Below are 15,264 nucleotides of genomic sequence, written 5' to 3'. Positions count from 1 at the left end.
AACTAGACACCAGGATAGTCACTATCCTGATGAGCACCGGAGTACCCAAGTTACCTAGCCCACAGGCTGCGGGTGCATAGGGGTGAAGATGCGTCGTTTTCGTCGTCGACTCCTATGGATGCCTGAAGAAAGATGCTGACAGGCAGTCAGTGAAGAGTGTCCGGTGGATCCCAAGGCTGGGATCCAGAAGAGAAGAAACCTGCAAGCAGAAGGGACAGAGTCAAGGTCACTAGCCAGTGACCACGTGGAACCAGGAAGGAACCAGGCGATGTCGTGAAGACTTGCAGGTGAAGGTGAAGCTTGTCGCTGCAGCCAGGAGGACCAGGAAGCGTCGAGGACGACCAGGACCAGGAGGCGAGCTGTCCCACGAAGGCTCTTGCTGTCGGCGGCGTCGAAGTTGGACTAGGACTCACCAAGCCTTGGCAAGCGGAACCCACGAAGAACGAAGGACTTGCTTCTGGTGCAGACCAGGAAGGTCTGGGGTGCTTCTTCTTTGCAGAGAAGCGGGAGCCAGTCTGGAGGAGCCAAACCAGCGCAGAAGATTTCAGGGTGCGTCGTCACAAAGGCCACTAGCCAGCGGGCAAGCAACCGGACAGACGCGGCAAGCAGGAAAATGCTGAAGGGCCCCACGCAGGACTCGTGGAGTGTGGGGGGCTGATCTTCGGTGCAGATGGTGCTTGGGGTTGGGGCTTCTCAATCCCCGGTGCACAACTTCGAGGGTACCTCAGAAGCTGCGCTGTAAGTTACTAGCCACTTTTTCCAGGTAGCCGGTCCCACGTCGCTCGTCGCCTCCACGGATCTCAGCTCTGCTGCAGATGTGGATGAGGGTCGGAGGAGTCTGGAAGTCAAGGCTCTGGTCGGGCTCTGCAGTCGGTTCCTGGTAGAACGGTCGCAAAGCAAAGGGTAGTCTCTTGATGGTGCCTGTTTGCACAGGGTAGCCACTCCTTGGCTACAAGGGAGATTCTTCAGTCTTCTTCTTTCGTCGAATGTCGAAGGTCCAGAGTTTCTGTTCAGTTTTGCAGGTTCAGGATAATCTAAAGTCTTGAGGCCCAACTCCCACTCTTATACTAATCTGGGGGGCTGGGATACCTGCTAGGTCACGCCTTATGGGTGGGACCTGGGAGGGGGTGGTTACACCCACTTCCCTTTGTCCAGTTTCGCGCCAGAGCTGGGGCTGGAGTGCCCCAGCGCCGGTTTGAACTGGACTATGCAAGGAACACCTTGTGTGCCCCAGGCATGTCTCATTCCTTTCAGCCCACCCTGCCCCAATACACTAAAGGCTGTCTGGGGAGGTGCTAGCACCTCCCCAAGCAGGAAACCTATTGTCCAGGCCTCCCTGGCTGGGATCACTCCCAGCAGCAGGAGGTCAGACTTGTGTCTGTGGCAGCAGCATCCATTTTGTGATGCTGAGGCTTTGGTTAGAGTTAAACAGCAAAGTAGGATTTTAACATGTCTCTCCCTCTAGAAGGGGGGAATAATATCCTCATCACCAGAAATGGTATGGGGGTATTATTCCAAAGTGTTAGACACCTTACACGACATGTTTTGATAAAGCCAAACCATAGTTACCATAACCGTTTAAGATTATAAGGCACTTTAAGAGTATATGGTAGGCTATATCATAGAACAGCTATAAGGACATGGTTCCGAAAGCTGCAGACAGGCTCAGCTCATGCTAGAGCACCATCTCACATGTTACCAAGCACTCTGCCTCCAGGATTGTTAAGGCCTGCCATAGGAGTGACTGATAGGTACACATGTGTCTATATATAAGGGTAGATATAGGCATACTATATCTAAGCAAGGGGTGATTACACGACCTTGCCCCAGCTGAGTGATCAGCCAGTTGTGTCTGATTGGAAGGCCAGACCAGGGGTGGCATAATACATGCTGCAGCCCCTGGGAGGCCTAGGGTACACCTATGCCCTGGGTACCTAGGGTACACTGTACAGGGTCCAATAAGGTGATCCTTACCAATTGGGAATGTACCTAGGGTACATGGAATCCATTTTAGAGAGAGAGCAGACAGCCTGAGACCCTGAATGGCAGGATCTCAGGCCAACTAAGTCGAAAAACCAGCTAGACACTAGGCAAAAAGTTGGGGGTAACCATAGTCAGATATCCACCTTCCTACAATGTCGTTCGAGAGTATGTCCGAGAGGACGACATACAACAGTGGTTCAAGGCCTACGAGATCGCCATGACCTCCCACCGGATCGATCGAAGTGACTGGGGAGCCGGTCTATGGGGGAGGTTCGTCAATGAAGGCCGCGATGCCCTGTTACAGCTCCCAGACCATCTGATGTCATCCTATGACCACATGAAGGCTGCCCTCCTCACCCGATATGGGCTCACACCCGAAATGTACCGCCAGAGGTTCCGAGACTGCACCCGGATCCCGGGTACAACTTGGGTGGAATATGTCAACTATTTCAGCCGAGCCTTCGAGGGTTGGATCAAGGGAAGCCACGTAACGACCTACGAGCAACTTTTTAATCTCATGGTGTGGGAGCACCTCTCTAACAACTGCTTCGTCGAGCTCAGGCAGCACCTCCTCGACAGTAAATTGACTGACCCACGGCAACTCGCCGCTGAAGCTGACCGGTAGGAAAGCACCCGAGTGGGCCGGAGAGGGCCGCACGAACAGAACCGGAACAACCAAGGTCAGCACCGTCCCCGAGGAGGAGGAGGAGGCCAGGGACGAGGAAGAGACACCGTCCCGGCCGCTCCCGCTGCCAGCACCCCGTCCCCGGCCAGCCGGGGCAAACCCCCGATGCGCCCGGGGTTCCGAGCCAATGTCACGTGTCACCGATGCCAGCGAGTCGGCCACTACGCCAATGACCCGAACTGTCCACAGAACCAAACTCCGAGACCCCGCCAGGTAGCTGCCGCCGCCCTGGGGGGAGAACAAATCTCCGAAGAACAGGAAGAATACGAGCAGGAACAACAAGAGTGGGAACCGGCCGCCATGGTTCTAGCGTGCCTAGGGGGAAGAGACATGGTCCCGCGGGCTCCCCTACCCGCCAACACCAGAAAATATAGTCAGTGGGTGAACATTAATGGACGCCGGGCCGAAGCACTACGTGACACGGGGGCCAGTGTGACGGCCGTCCGCTGTCACCTGGTAAAACCAGAGCAGATCCTGCTGAACATTCTCTGCCCCGTCCGTTCAGCCGACAATTCGGAGAGTCTATGTCGGATGGCCTGCGTCCCCTTCGAATGGGGAGGAGTCTCCGGCATGTTGAAGGTGACGGTCCGAGATGATGCCCCCGTGGACTGTCTCCTGGGGAATGATCTTGAGAGTTCCCCGTGGGCCGCCGTAGAAAGAAGAGAGCACCTGGGGATGTTGGGCCTCCCGGACTGGGCGTGCGTAACCACCCGGTCCATGGCCGCCCGTGCCATCCCCCGACCAGAAGAACCAGAATGGCCAGCACCTCCTCCCCCGATCGCTCCAGTAGAGGACACCGACCATACCGACCCCCCAGAGCAAACCCCCGAAGGGCTCGCTCAGCCCCAGGACCTTCCCAACCTGGCTCAGTGGCGTCAAGAAGGAGGGCCCACCCAGGAACAGTTCCGTCAAGAACAGAAGACCTGTCCCTCCCTCGAGGGACTCCGCCAGCAAGCCCTCGCCCAGAGCGCAGGGGACACCTCCGGAGCCCATTGGATCTATTGGGACAACGACCTATTGTACAGTGAACAGAGAATCACGGAGTTAGGGGCCAGTCGAGTGCTGGTGGTGCCCCTCCGTTTTAGAGACTTCCTGTTAAATTTGGCCCACGATGTCCCTCTGGCTGGACACCTGGGCCAGGACAAAACCTACAGTCGCCTGGTGACCCACTTTTTCTGGCCGAAGATGAGAAACGACGTCCTCAACCACTGCCGGTCCTGCCCCACGTGCCAGGCCAGCGGGAAGAGCGGCGGCAAACTCAAAGCACCTCTGCAACCCTTCCCAGTTGTCACCACCCCGTTCGAGAGGGTGGGAATAGACATTGTGGGGCCCCTGGACCCCCGTACAGCACAAGGACATCGGTTCATCCTGGTACTGGTGGACCACGCCACCCGCTACCCCGAGGCTGTGCCCCTGCGAACTGTAACCGCCCCGGTGGTCGGCCGGGCCTTAATGGGGATCTTCTCCCGTGTGGGCTTCCCCCGAGAAGTCGTCAGCGACAGAGGCACAAACTTTATTTCGAAGTATATGAAGTCCCTCTGGCAACAGTGCGGGGTCACCTACCGGTTCACGACCCCCTATCACCCTCAAGGAAACGGACTAGTCGAGCGGTTCAACCGCACGCTCAAGGGAATGATTGGGGGATTGGAAGAGCCCCTCCGTCGCCAGTGGGATGTGCTACTTCCGTGCCTCCTCTTCGCCTATCGAGAAGTTCCCCAGAAGTCCCTCGGCTTTAGCCCTTTCGAACTCTTGTACGGGCACCCTGTGCGAGGGCCCCTCAGCCTAGTCAAAGAAGGTTGGGAGATGGCCCCCCTACAGACCCCTCCAGACGTCTTCAAGTACCTCCTAACCCTACGCAATCAGACCAGGCGATTCAGAGAAATGGCGAAAGCGAACCTTGAGGCCAGTCAGGAGGACATGAAAAAATGGTACGATCAAAATGCCTCCTCCATCGAATTCGAACCTGGCCAACAAGTGTGGGTGATGTCCCCCACCGAACCATGTGCCTTGCAGGACAAGTGGACGGGGCCCTTCAAAGTGGTCGAACGCAAGAGCCCCGTCACCTATCTCATCGATATGGAATCTCCACGGAACCCCCTCCGGGTCCTCCACACCAACAGACTCAAACCCCACTTTGTGCGCTCGGAGCTCAGCCTCCTGATGGCTACAGACAGTGGAGCGGAAGAAGACTCCGAGCCTCTCCCTGATCTCCTGAAGACTCGTGAGAAAGATGGTTCCGTGGACGGGGTCCGGCTCTCCGAGGCCCTCACCCCGGAACAGCGCCAAGGCTGCCGGGACCTCCTGCTGCAGTTTGCTACCTTGTTTTCCCTCACCCCAGGGGTCACCCCCTGGTGCTTGCACGACGTGGACACTGGGGACAGTCCCCCTATCAGACACCGGGCGTACCGCGTACCAGATCGGGTACGGGCCTGCATCCAAGAGGAGGTATCAAAGATGCTCACGCTCGGGGTCATCGAGCCCTCGGACAGCCCCTGGGCCAGCCCGGTCGTGCTGGTCCCCAAAGCTGCTGCCCCCGGCACCACTCCTGAGCTCCGATTCTGCGTCGACTATCGGGGCTTGAATGCTGTCACCAGAACCGACGCTCATCCCATCCCCCGAGCGGATGAACTGATCGACCGCATGGGGGCTGCCCGCTACCTCAGCATCTTCAACCTGACAGCGGGCTACTGGCAGATCGGTCTCACACCCCGGGCCCAAGAACGATCCGCCTTTTCTACCCCCGATGGCCACTACCACTTCAAAGTCATGCCCTTCGGCATGAAGAATGCCCCAGCTACCTTTCAGCGACTGGTGAACCAGGTCTTGGCGGGGCTCGAGGAGTTCAGCGCCGCCTACCTGGACGATATCGCTGTGTACAGCCGCCACTGGTCCGACCACCTCCACCACCTCCGAGAGGTCCTGCAGGCCCTCCAACGGGCCGGCCTCACAATCAAGGCCAGCAAGTGCCAAATTGGTCAGGGGTCCGTGACCTATCTCGGACACCAAGTGGGAAGCGGTCTGGTGGCCCCTCTGCAACTCAAAATCGCTGCCATCCAGTCCTGGCAGCCTCCAGTCACGCAGACCGAGGTCCGAGCCTTCTTGGGGCTCACCGGCTACTACCGGCGGTTCGTGAGGAACTATGGCAGCATTGTGGGGCCCCTCACGGGACTCACATCCAAAAACCACCCGAAGAAGGTCAACTGGACCCCAGACTGTCAAGCGGCCTTCGAGAAGCTGAAAGCCGCCATGTGCACTGCCCCTGTGCTCCAGGCCCCCGACTACAGTCGGGAATTCATCGTACAAACAGATGCCTCCGACCATGGCATCGGGGCGGTCCTCTCCCAGCTGAACTCCGAGGGACTTGACCAACCGGTGGCCTTCATCAGCAGATGCCTCCTGGCCCGAGAACAGCGCTGGAGCACCATCGAGAGGGAGGCCTTCGCAGTGGTGTGGGCCCTCAAAAAGCTCCGGCCCTATCTCTTCGGTACCCACTTCCGGGTGCAAACAGATCATCGACCCCTGCAGTGGCTAATGCAGATGCGGGGGGAAAACCCCAAACTATTGCGTTGGTCCATCTCCTCTGCAGGGGATGGACTTCACTGTGGAACATCGACCGGGCCAAGACCACGCCAACGCAGATGGCCTGTCACGCTTTTTCCGCCTCGACGAGGAGAGTCCCCAAGAGGATGGGTGACTCTCCCCGCCTTCAGCTGGGGGGGACGCATGTTGGACAGGCCACATGAAGGGCTTGCTCCCTCCCCGCATGACAGGGCCCGAGCCCCGGCCCTCCAGGTGTTACCCACAGAAACAACCCGCACCCCGTCTCCAGACGGGACTCCTGCCCCCGGACATCTCTGTATCATGGGGCCGAACCACTACCGGCTCCCTCGCCCGGCCCGGACGCCATCTTGGACACTGCACCATGAGGCCGCGTGGCCTCAGCTCGACCCTAACCCTGGGCCTGGCCAGGCCCCGACATCCCGGCACCACCATCCACCCAGGAGGTGAACGGACCACTTGGCAGGTCGATGGGAGAAAGAAGTGTCGATGGCTCTCCCCCGCCAGGTGCCGATCGCCCCCCAGCTCCCCCGGGCGCTGGCTCCACCCCCCTGCTGGGTGTCTGGACTCCCTCATCCCGGACCTCCCGACATCCAAGTGCGAGGGTCCGGACATCAAAGGGCGCCAGACCTATAACTGGGGCAGCTCCAGAGCAGGAAGGCAGTTGTATCCTGGAGTCGAGAGACACCGAGAAGAACTCATCCTTGACGGACTACCGGCGCTGCCGTAGCCCTGCCTTGTGAACTATCACCCTGCCTGCTGGCGCTGCCGCGGCCTTCTGCATCCTCCATCCTCGTCGGGACCTGCTGGCGCTGCCGCGGACCGTTGTAACTACCACCTTCATTGGGACCTGCTGGCGCTGCCGCGGACCGTTGTAACTACCACCTTCGTTGGGACCTGCTGGCGCTGCCTCGGACCGTTGTAACCACCACCTTCATCGGGACCTGCTGGCGCTGCCGCGGACCGTGTAACGACCACCTTCACCGGGACCTGCTGGCGCTGCCGCGGCCCGTCCAACTAGAACACCGAGCTCGAGGATTGTGAGCTATCCATCATTTCATCGCATCTACCAGATTGGTAACAAGACTGTCCCGCTACCCCCTTTCCCAACCAAGAGACTAGAATCAAGGGGACCCCTGAGTCCTGACCTCCTTGTACCATTCTATCGTACCTAAAGATTGCTTATAAATAACGTTAAAACCTATCTTTGTGTGGTGTACATCTGTGGGGGGGAAGTTACTCGTCTGTACGATCGCTGGGGACGGCTCTCCCCGGAGACCTCTCCCCTTGTCCTCGGCCGACCCTCCCGGTCCGTCTAACATATGGCCGTACCTCTACACCCCTTCACCCACCACCTGCCACCAAACCCTTTGATCCAGTCTTCTTCCCCCCCCCTACCGATACACTTCGGAATCCGTTATACCTGCACCCTTTTGTTGTGTCTTTCACACTAATGTTTTTGCTTCTATCCTTGTAATCCCGACCTTACACCTTTGATGATTCCAGGTGCTTATAGGTCCATCTCCGAACCCTTTCCCTACCTGCATGTCGCTTAGTCCCAGATGTCCCGGATTTCCCTGTACGGTCCCCATTTTTGGAGAAGTGTCCCGACACTTTTCTCCAAATTGTACAAACGTCCCGGTTTTTGGGTAGTGCCTGGGTTATGTCCCGGATTTTAAGGGAGAGTCGAGTGAACCTGCACGTTAATCACTGTGTTGTGCAGGCTCACATTTCGACCGGCTCTCTTAGAAACGGGGACAGAGTTCATTTCTTTAAACTCTCCTGCTGTGCTGCTTCGCCTCATTTAAGCAGTATAGCAGGATTTAATGAGGTGTGAATCAGGGCTGCAGAGGCCATAGGGCAAGGCCAGGCCCACCAGCAGCCAGACCCTGGAGCTCTTCCCAGAACAGGCGGTAAAGTAATGAAGTAATGTGAAAATATTTTTTTTAAAGAACATATATATATATATATATATCAGCAGAGCACTCGCCTCTCTCGTGTCTGACCAGCTGAGCAGAAGGGAGCACGGACCACGGATTCTTTTCAAATATCGGTTTATTTACAAAACCAAAACAAACCAGGCAGCCATAACGCGTTTCATCCCTCCTGGGGGACTTGATCACATGACGCAGTTTAACCAATGACATGCGGTATTTAAAGGAAAAATACATTTTACATTATTTAACATCACGTCATCCGATTGGGCAGTATTTTAACAGTGGTTTTCTATGTATATTTCATTTCCTGTGACTTTTAATCAACAAAATTGTGTAGTATAACGTTGTTGTTTAGACTGTTACATTAATCTCAGGATAAATCCTGTAATGTTCAACGTAAACTGTTCACAGTATTGATTGAAGAAATTTGGCCCAATTTTTAAAATATATATATATATATATATAGATATATAATGATAAATATTTGTATATAAGAAGCCCTGAGGCCTAATAGGACATTTAGTCCTATTTCTATGTCTGTACCCGTCCCGGTTTTTAGGTCTTGCCTGGTGTTAGCTGCGCACATGCGCTGCTCTCGCCATGCGAGGGCCTTTTGGAATAAATACGGATTCCAAAGCGTGCACGTGGAGGGACAGAAGATGTGCACGCGAGGACTGGATGCTTCACTGGCGGCGTGACACACTGGGGACTTTTTTTTTTTGGCTCGGCAAACTGTATTTTTCAATATTTGATGCATTTAATAAGCAGCGCGGCATGCTGCACTGCTTACTAAAAGCATCCAATATTGAAAAAAAAGAGTCTGCAATCTGATTGTGCATTTTCGTGGCGACACAGATTGCATTTTCAATGCTTGTTTTATAATCTGTACAATATTGCCGAGTGTAGCACAAACCTGCAGTGCCATGTAGCGGCCACTCGCCCACATGCCGTGCTATTGCTTGCCCTAGGCGGGTGTAATATACCGCTAATAAATATTATGTCGTGCAGCACACGTCTTCCCCCCCCCCACCCATTTAGCACAAGCAAGAGAGGGTGGCATCGCGTTGCGTTTGCACTGAGACTGTCTTTGGGTACAGCTGTGAAACCATGGCGACTGAACTTCGCATGTTGCACAGAGCAGGGCCTCATTCTGCCTTTGTCTCCACAGGCCTTCACTTTTAGCTTCGAACCAGCAAAGTTCCCTTTCTGTCGTTTCGAGGTGGAAAACCAGGAAATCCCCAGAAGCGACGATGACGAAGGTAAGGTGGCGCCCTCATCTGGAGGTGTGGAAGGGGTTTATGCCTTTTCATGAAACTTGACAGCAGGGTTATCTTAACTTAACGGATGAGTTACTATTACTATTATCACCCAGCTTAGTTGTCTGCAACCTGCATGTCAAGTATCAATGTCGAGCATTCACCTCTTTCTCCAAGGTCAATGAACCAGTAAAAGTGATCTTTTTGCATATAAACCTATTCACCAATCGGGTGCGAGTTCTGCGGATGTGGGCATATTGAGGATAAAGAAGCGTGGCTTGATAACGTCTTTTGCTAAATTGTCCGAACCCATTTTTAAGCATATTCTTGTACTGTTTGATTTCTTTCTGGGTAAGTGTGAAAAAAAAATCTTCAATTGTGTCGCTAGGGGCGACTGGTTAATGGCGTGCAGAAAGACCCCAACAAGCTATACATCTTTGAATGTGTCTTGTTTAGTGCTGCTACTTTGCCTCGGTCTGTGGTGCCAAATACTTATTCACACCAACCAGTTTTAATGTTTTTTTTCCATTACATGTTTATTTTTTATAAATACATTTAAAAATATAAAACTGGTTGTGTCGCTAGTTTGTTTCTGTTCTCTTGCGGAAGCTGTATAAGATACCCCCTCTAAGTGATTGGTGTGTGAGAGCCTGGATGTTGTACATGGGAAACACGCATCAAATGTATCCCTAAATGCAACCACCCTGTAGTTAATAGGGCACAAGGAAGCACATACTTTCAAAATGGAGTCTCTTCCTATATTTGAGGGATATCCTCACAGCGTTGTTTGCCAAATAGATGCTACCGGTACCAGCCAGACACATCGATGGGATTGGGAAGAACAAGAAACTAACCCTACACCTGCTCAAAGGATGAGCCCTAAGTAACTGTAGAACACCTGTGCCTACCACTGATGGTTGAGGTGCCACTGCAGGAGGCTGGAGGGAATAGAGAGCAGTTGCCTCCCTAGAAGCACAATGCACATGAGGGTGACAGCAGTACCATTGAATGTCTTCCCTCGTGAGCGTAGACCTAGCTTTCAGGAAAGCCATGAATGTGTATTTGTGTCTTATAATGCTGCAACAATGGACACCTTGCATATAGAAAATGTGACACACATCCAGCCGCCTTGCGAATGCTTATTTGGTAAATACATTCATGGTATTCTTGACCCACACACCAGAGTAGAATCTCTTTGACATGCATGTATTTTGTTATTTCCTTACATAGTATGTTATTTGCAGGATAGATTGGTGCCTACTTCCCCCACCTACACCAAGAGGAGAGCCATACTTGCAGATAATGTGGTAAAATGGGGAAATGTGTTTCTTGCCACCAATCATATATCCTGTAGTACAAGTTTCAACTGTGAATGGTGGTGTCTGCAAGTGGCAGCTACTCGTGCGGTGGAACAGAGCCAACTCCTCACAAAGTCTGCCAAGGCCAACTGCTCACAGTGCCCACTTCTTCCCGCTCTTTACACAGCCCGCTAATGTGAGCTTCTTGCACTGACATTCAGTGTCACCAACTCACACTACCTTCGAATGCTAGCTCCTAGCACAATTCACCAATGTGAGCTACACTATTCACTAGTGCCCCCTATTGAAAGTCCCCAGTAGTGTCCGCTCCTTGCTACAGTGCCTGGCCCATAATCTATCCCTCCAGTGTGTGCAACTCACTGCCCACCAGCGCCATGTTTGGGCTTGTGGTGTGCTTCTATCTACTGAACCACGACGATGCACTGTTCGGCCAGTGAAGCGATGCATGGGCGCTGGAGGTACGAGTGCGCACGGGGAAGGGAAGTTAGGGGCCCTGCAGCAGTAATTGAACATGTTGGAGGTCAGATGGTGAATGAGCAATAAGACGTCTTTGAATTTTGTCAGACGTGCTCTGTGTTCAAAGACTATGAAAATGTCAGGCTGTGTCTTTTGACGAATTAACTTGTAGATTGGTGTTTACTTTTCCTTCTCTGACTGCAAAGTTAGAGGATTTTGTAAAGTAAAATAATAAAACTATTTATATAATCCTGTCATACCTTGAGTAACTGCTGTTTCATATAAAAAAAATAGATTTCCGAGATGCACTAACTGGATCTTAAACTTTGTTTGTGCTGACTTTTAGTATTATTTTCCATAAGTAATACATTTTGTTCATTATATCCATTGGGATTTTTTTTTCGTGCTGTTACACTTTGTACGTGGATATCAATTTACACTATAAAGGGAAAAGACATTACTAGTATCTGTTCATCTATATATCTTTATAACGTATTTGTGCTTTTTTTCTTGATATATGTGTGCAACTTTATTTATAGCCTTGAAAAGGTGTGGTACTGCAAAACATGTGTTGGCTGCATTGCTATTCTTTTACGTGCAGACATCAATTCAAGCTTTGAAGTAAGAAGTCATTAACGTTGAACCTTAATTAATCATGCACAGAATTCATGAAAAAAAAAAAATTGTCTAAACGCTCAAATTATTTTTTTGTATTAAAAGAATTTCATCACCGATTATCCTTTTTAAATAATATGTCCAATAAAAGGACCCTTCAGATTTCAATCTCAAGCTTGGATGTTGCCAAATTGTTGATATGTATTTCATTTTTAGGTCTCGCCTGAGCCAGCGCATGCGCTGCTCTGCGAGACATTTAGTCTGTGGCTTTTTGAAGTGCTACCAAAGGCTTTTTGCGGGCCACCAGCTTGCGGTTACGCGCACAAGCGTGCGCGCCTCGCTCCAACTCTCCAATCACTGCTGCACACACATCCCTTGCGTGCTTAGCACAGAGCACGTCATCGCGATCACTTTCGCTTTCACCACGATCGCACGGCGTTACTTTTACGGCCACGTGGCAAATGCTTGTTTTAACTTTGAGCGCGAGGCGTGCGCGCTGCCAATGCTTGTTTAGTTTGTTCCTGCACGCACCCTGCTGTGCTTTACGGTCGCGCTGGTCCGCTGACTGCCTTCTCCTATGACTGCTGCCACATGCTCTCTCCGCTCTCCTCTCTCGCCGCCTCCGCGGTGACAGACACCGGTGCCGCTCCCTGAGTGTAGTGTGCTTCGTGCACTCTCCCCGTGCGTCGCTACTCACTCTCCGCTGGGCCTGCTACGGACTATTTCTGCTCCTGCCGCGGTCGCTCGTGCACTCGCGAAGCCGCCCCTCTCTGGCAAGCCTCTTCTGTGCGTCGCCTGCCTATTGGCCTGCCAAGTGCTCCTCGTTGCCGCTCCTCACCTCACGTATGGTCCCTTGGACGATGGTCCCGGATGCCGCTCCTGCTCAATCGGTAAGCTTGGCCCGCCGTCACGCTACTGGTTCTTCCGCCTTGTCTCCAATGTAGCGGGGCACTACATGGGCACATAGGGTGTAATTACTTGGGCCACAGACATATAACATGCGCTTTAAATAAAGGACGGCCACACAAAGTACTTGCTGTGTGCAGTTAGCCACGAGCGCTGACGTCACATTTATTTTATATTCCCTGGCCTGCGCCCGGCCCAGTAGCTGAATGTGTTACATTGTTGGGGTTGAGCTGAGTGGCTCACTACACACATCTTCTGAGCTGGTCTCACATTATGTGCGCAGTTGCCAGGCTGGGGACAAAACATTGCATGGTAACACATAATATCATGATATAATACCTTTTGCTTGCTTCAGAACTTGCACACACTAACAGAAACAGCACTGTATTGCTCAGTAACAATGACAACAAAATATGCACATAAACCCTAGCATGAAGAACATGCAGAGCTGCAGAACCCTATGCCATGGGGACACAGAGATATAACTGACAGCAAAGCAGTGACAACCCCCACAGTATCGCACGTAAATCACAGAACCGAAAGAACAAAATAGCTCTTTTGCTAGGAAGGACTTCGGTAGTCCCATTTCTTTATCCATGCACATAAATTTGTGGAGAAGAAAGAATAGTTCTGTGTTTGCCTAGCGTGATAACAGTTCCTGACAAAAATAACTTCCTCCCCAGAAAGAAACCTACGTACTCATAGTGAAGCAGCAACACATAGAACACAGGCTCGGCACAGCAAAACACAACATCTGGCAATGTTGAAAACCCGTAAATCGAAACCGTACGTTAGGGTCAAGTTTGCGCTACTTTCATTTATCTACAACCACAAGTAAATTTGTTTCACTAAAAAAGTGTCTGCTTGTTTTGGTCCGGCCCACGTCCCCTGTTGCTACTGAGATTGTCACAGAGGGGCCTTTTGTCGTGAAATATCACTGGTAATTTCCATGGCTGCACACATTACAAGCGTTTTGTAGCTCATTACAAATACACTTCCAAAACAATCCAGCAGTAAGGAAGTGCACATGGAAGCGAATACTGCCTATGTATCACTTAAAAAGATTGTGATTGGCGACATTAGCAACGTTGCTGCCATTGCAGGGTGCCTTGAGTCTAGAGCTTCGACCTTGTGAGCTTTAAAATGTAAATGCCACAAGTCACACACATCAGGTCGGTGTGAAACCCCGACCACTCGGACAGTTTATAGGCACAATTTGTAAAGTAAGAGGAGGAAGGCATGCCGTTTTACAAGTCATTCTTTACACTGGAAGAAATCCCACGTTTTGTTACTGCACCAATTACCAGATCGCAATGTGGCATTTTTATGGTAAAATATTTTCTCATTGCGTCCTCTCCTTTCTTTAGATTTTTGAGGTTGTTTTGCATCAATTACTGATAAAACAAGCATTGGCATAGCCAATAGGTCTCGCTTTTGGGATCTTATAAGTGTTTAGCCATGCAACAGTTGATGTTGCACCAAGTATATTGTGCTGCATAACTAAATACTTATAAGGTCCCAAAACGAGACCTATTGGCTATGCCAATGCTTTTTGTGGGTGTGGCTGAGGGAAAAACAGTTTTTGTAATTAATTCATGTATTACACCAGTGGGTATCTAGTGTTTCAGAGCTGCATCATTCCACTGGGCCACAGAACCTACCTCCATTTATGATATAATACATTATCATAAGCTTACAAATGTTCATTCTGCCAAGAGTCTGATGATCGGGGGGGGGGTCTTAAACAGTGGAGAGCTTTAAAAAAATCTTTTTTTGCAGTTTTATATAGCGCAAAGTCGTCTGCTGGTACTGAAGTGCTTTACACAAGCGCACGTTACATTACACAAGGACACATTCATGTTTTTGTAGACACAGGGAGATTAAGTGATTTCCCCAGAATCGCAGGACATTGAGCCGATGCCGAGACTCCAACCTGATTCTCCAATTACAGAGTTATCAGCTCTGGCTGTGATGTCACATCCCCTCCCCAAAGATCCTTGCCAGTCCTGGCAGTTAAATGTGGGCCTGGAGTGAGGCGCAGGTGCTGCCATATCAAAAGCCTTCAAAACCGGTCATGTTGTCGTTAATGGTTTTCCTTTTGTCTAAAGTGCTATTATCTCAATATAAAACAAGCATTGGCATAGCCAATAGGTCTCACTTTTGGGATCTTATAAGTTTTTAGCCATGCAACAGTTGATGTTGTTGCACCAAGAATATCGTGCTGCATAAGTAAATACTTATAAGATTCCCAAAGGCGAGACATATTGGCTATGCCAATGCTTGTTAATTCTGTAACTCTGGTCACCCTACTCCCGCAGGAAAAGCTCTTTGTGACGCCGTGCCCAGTACACTTGAGGAGTTAGGGCAGGGGCTTTCTCCATGCTTCCAGTGTGGGGCTTCGAGGGTCTTTTGTTGGGGTCAGTTCGGTGATGTGGCGCTATTCAGCTTCCCCAAGTAGTGACATTAAACCGCGCATGCGCGACATTCAGTGCGAGGCTCCCCCCCGTAGGACTTCCTGCTAGCAGCTAGAACAATCCCAAGACCCTTTG

Source organism: Triturus cristatus, chromosome 3_1, assembly GCF_964204655.1.
Source record: "Triturus cristatus chromosome 3_1, aTriCri1.1, whole genome shotgun sequence".
In the NCBI taxonomy this organism is placed as follows: domain Eukaryota; kingdom Metazoa; phylum Chordata; class Amphibia; order Caudata; family Salamandridae; genus Triturus; species Triturus cristatus.
This window is presented reverse-complemented; position numbering follows the sequence as displayed.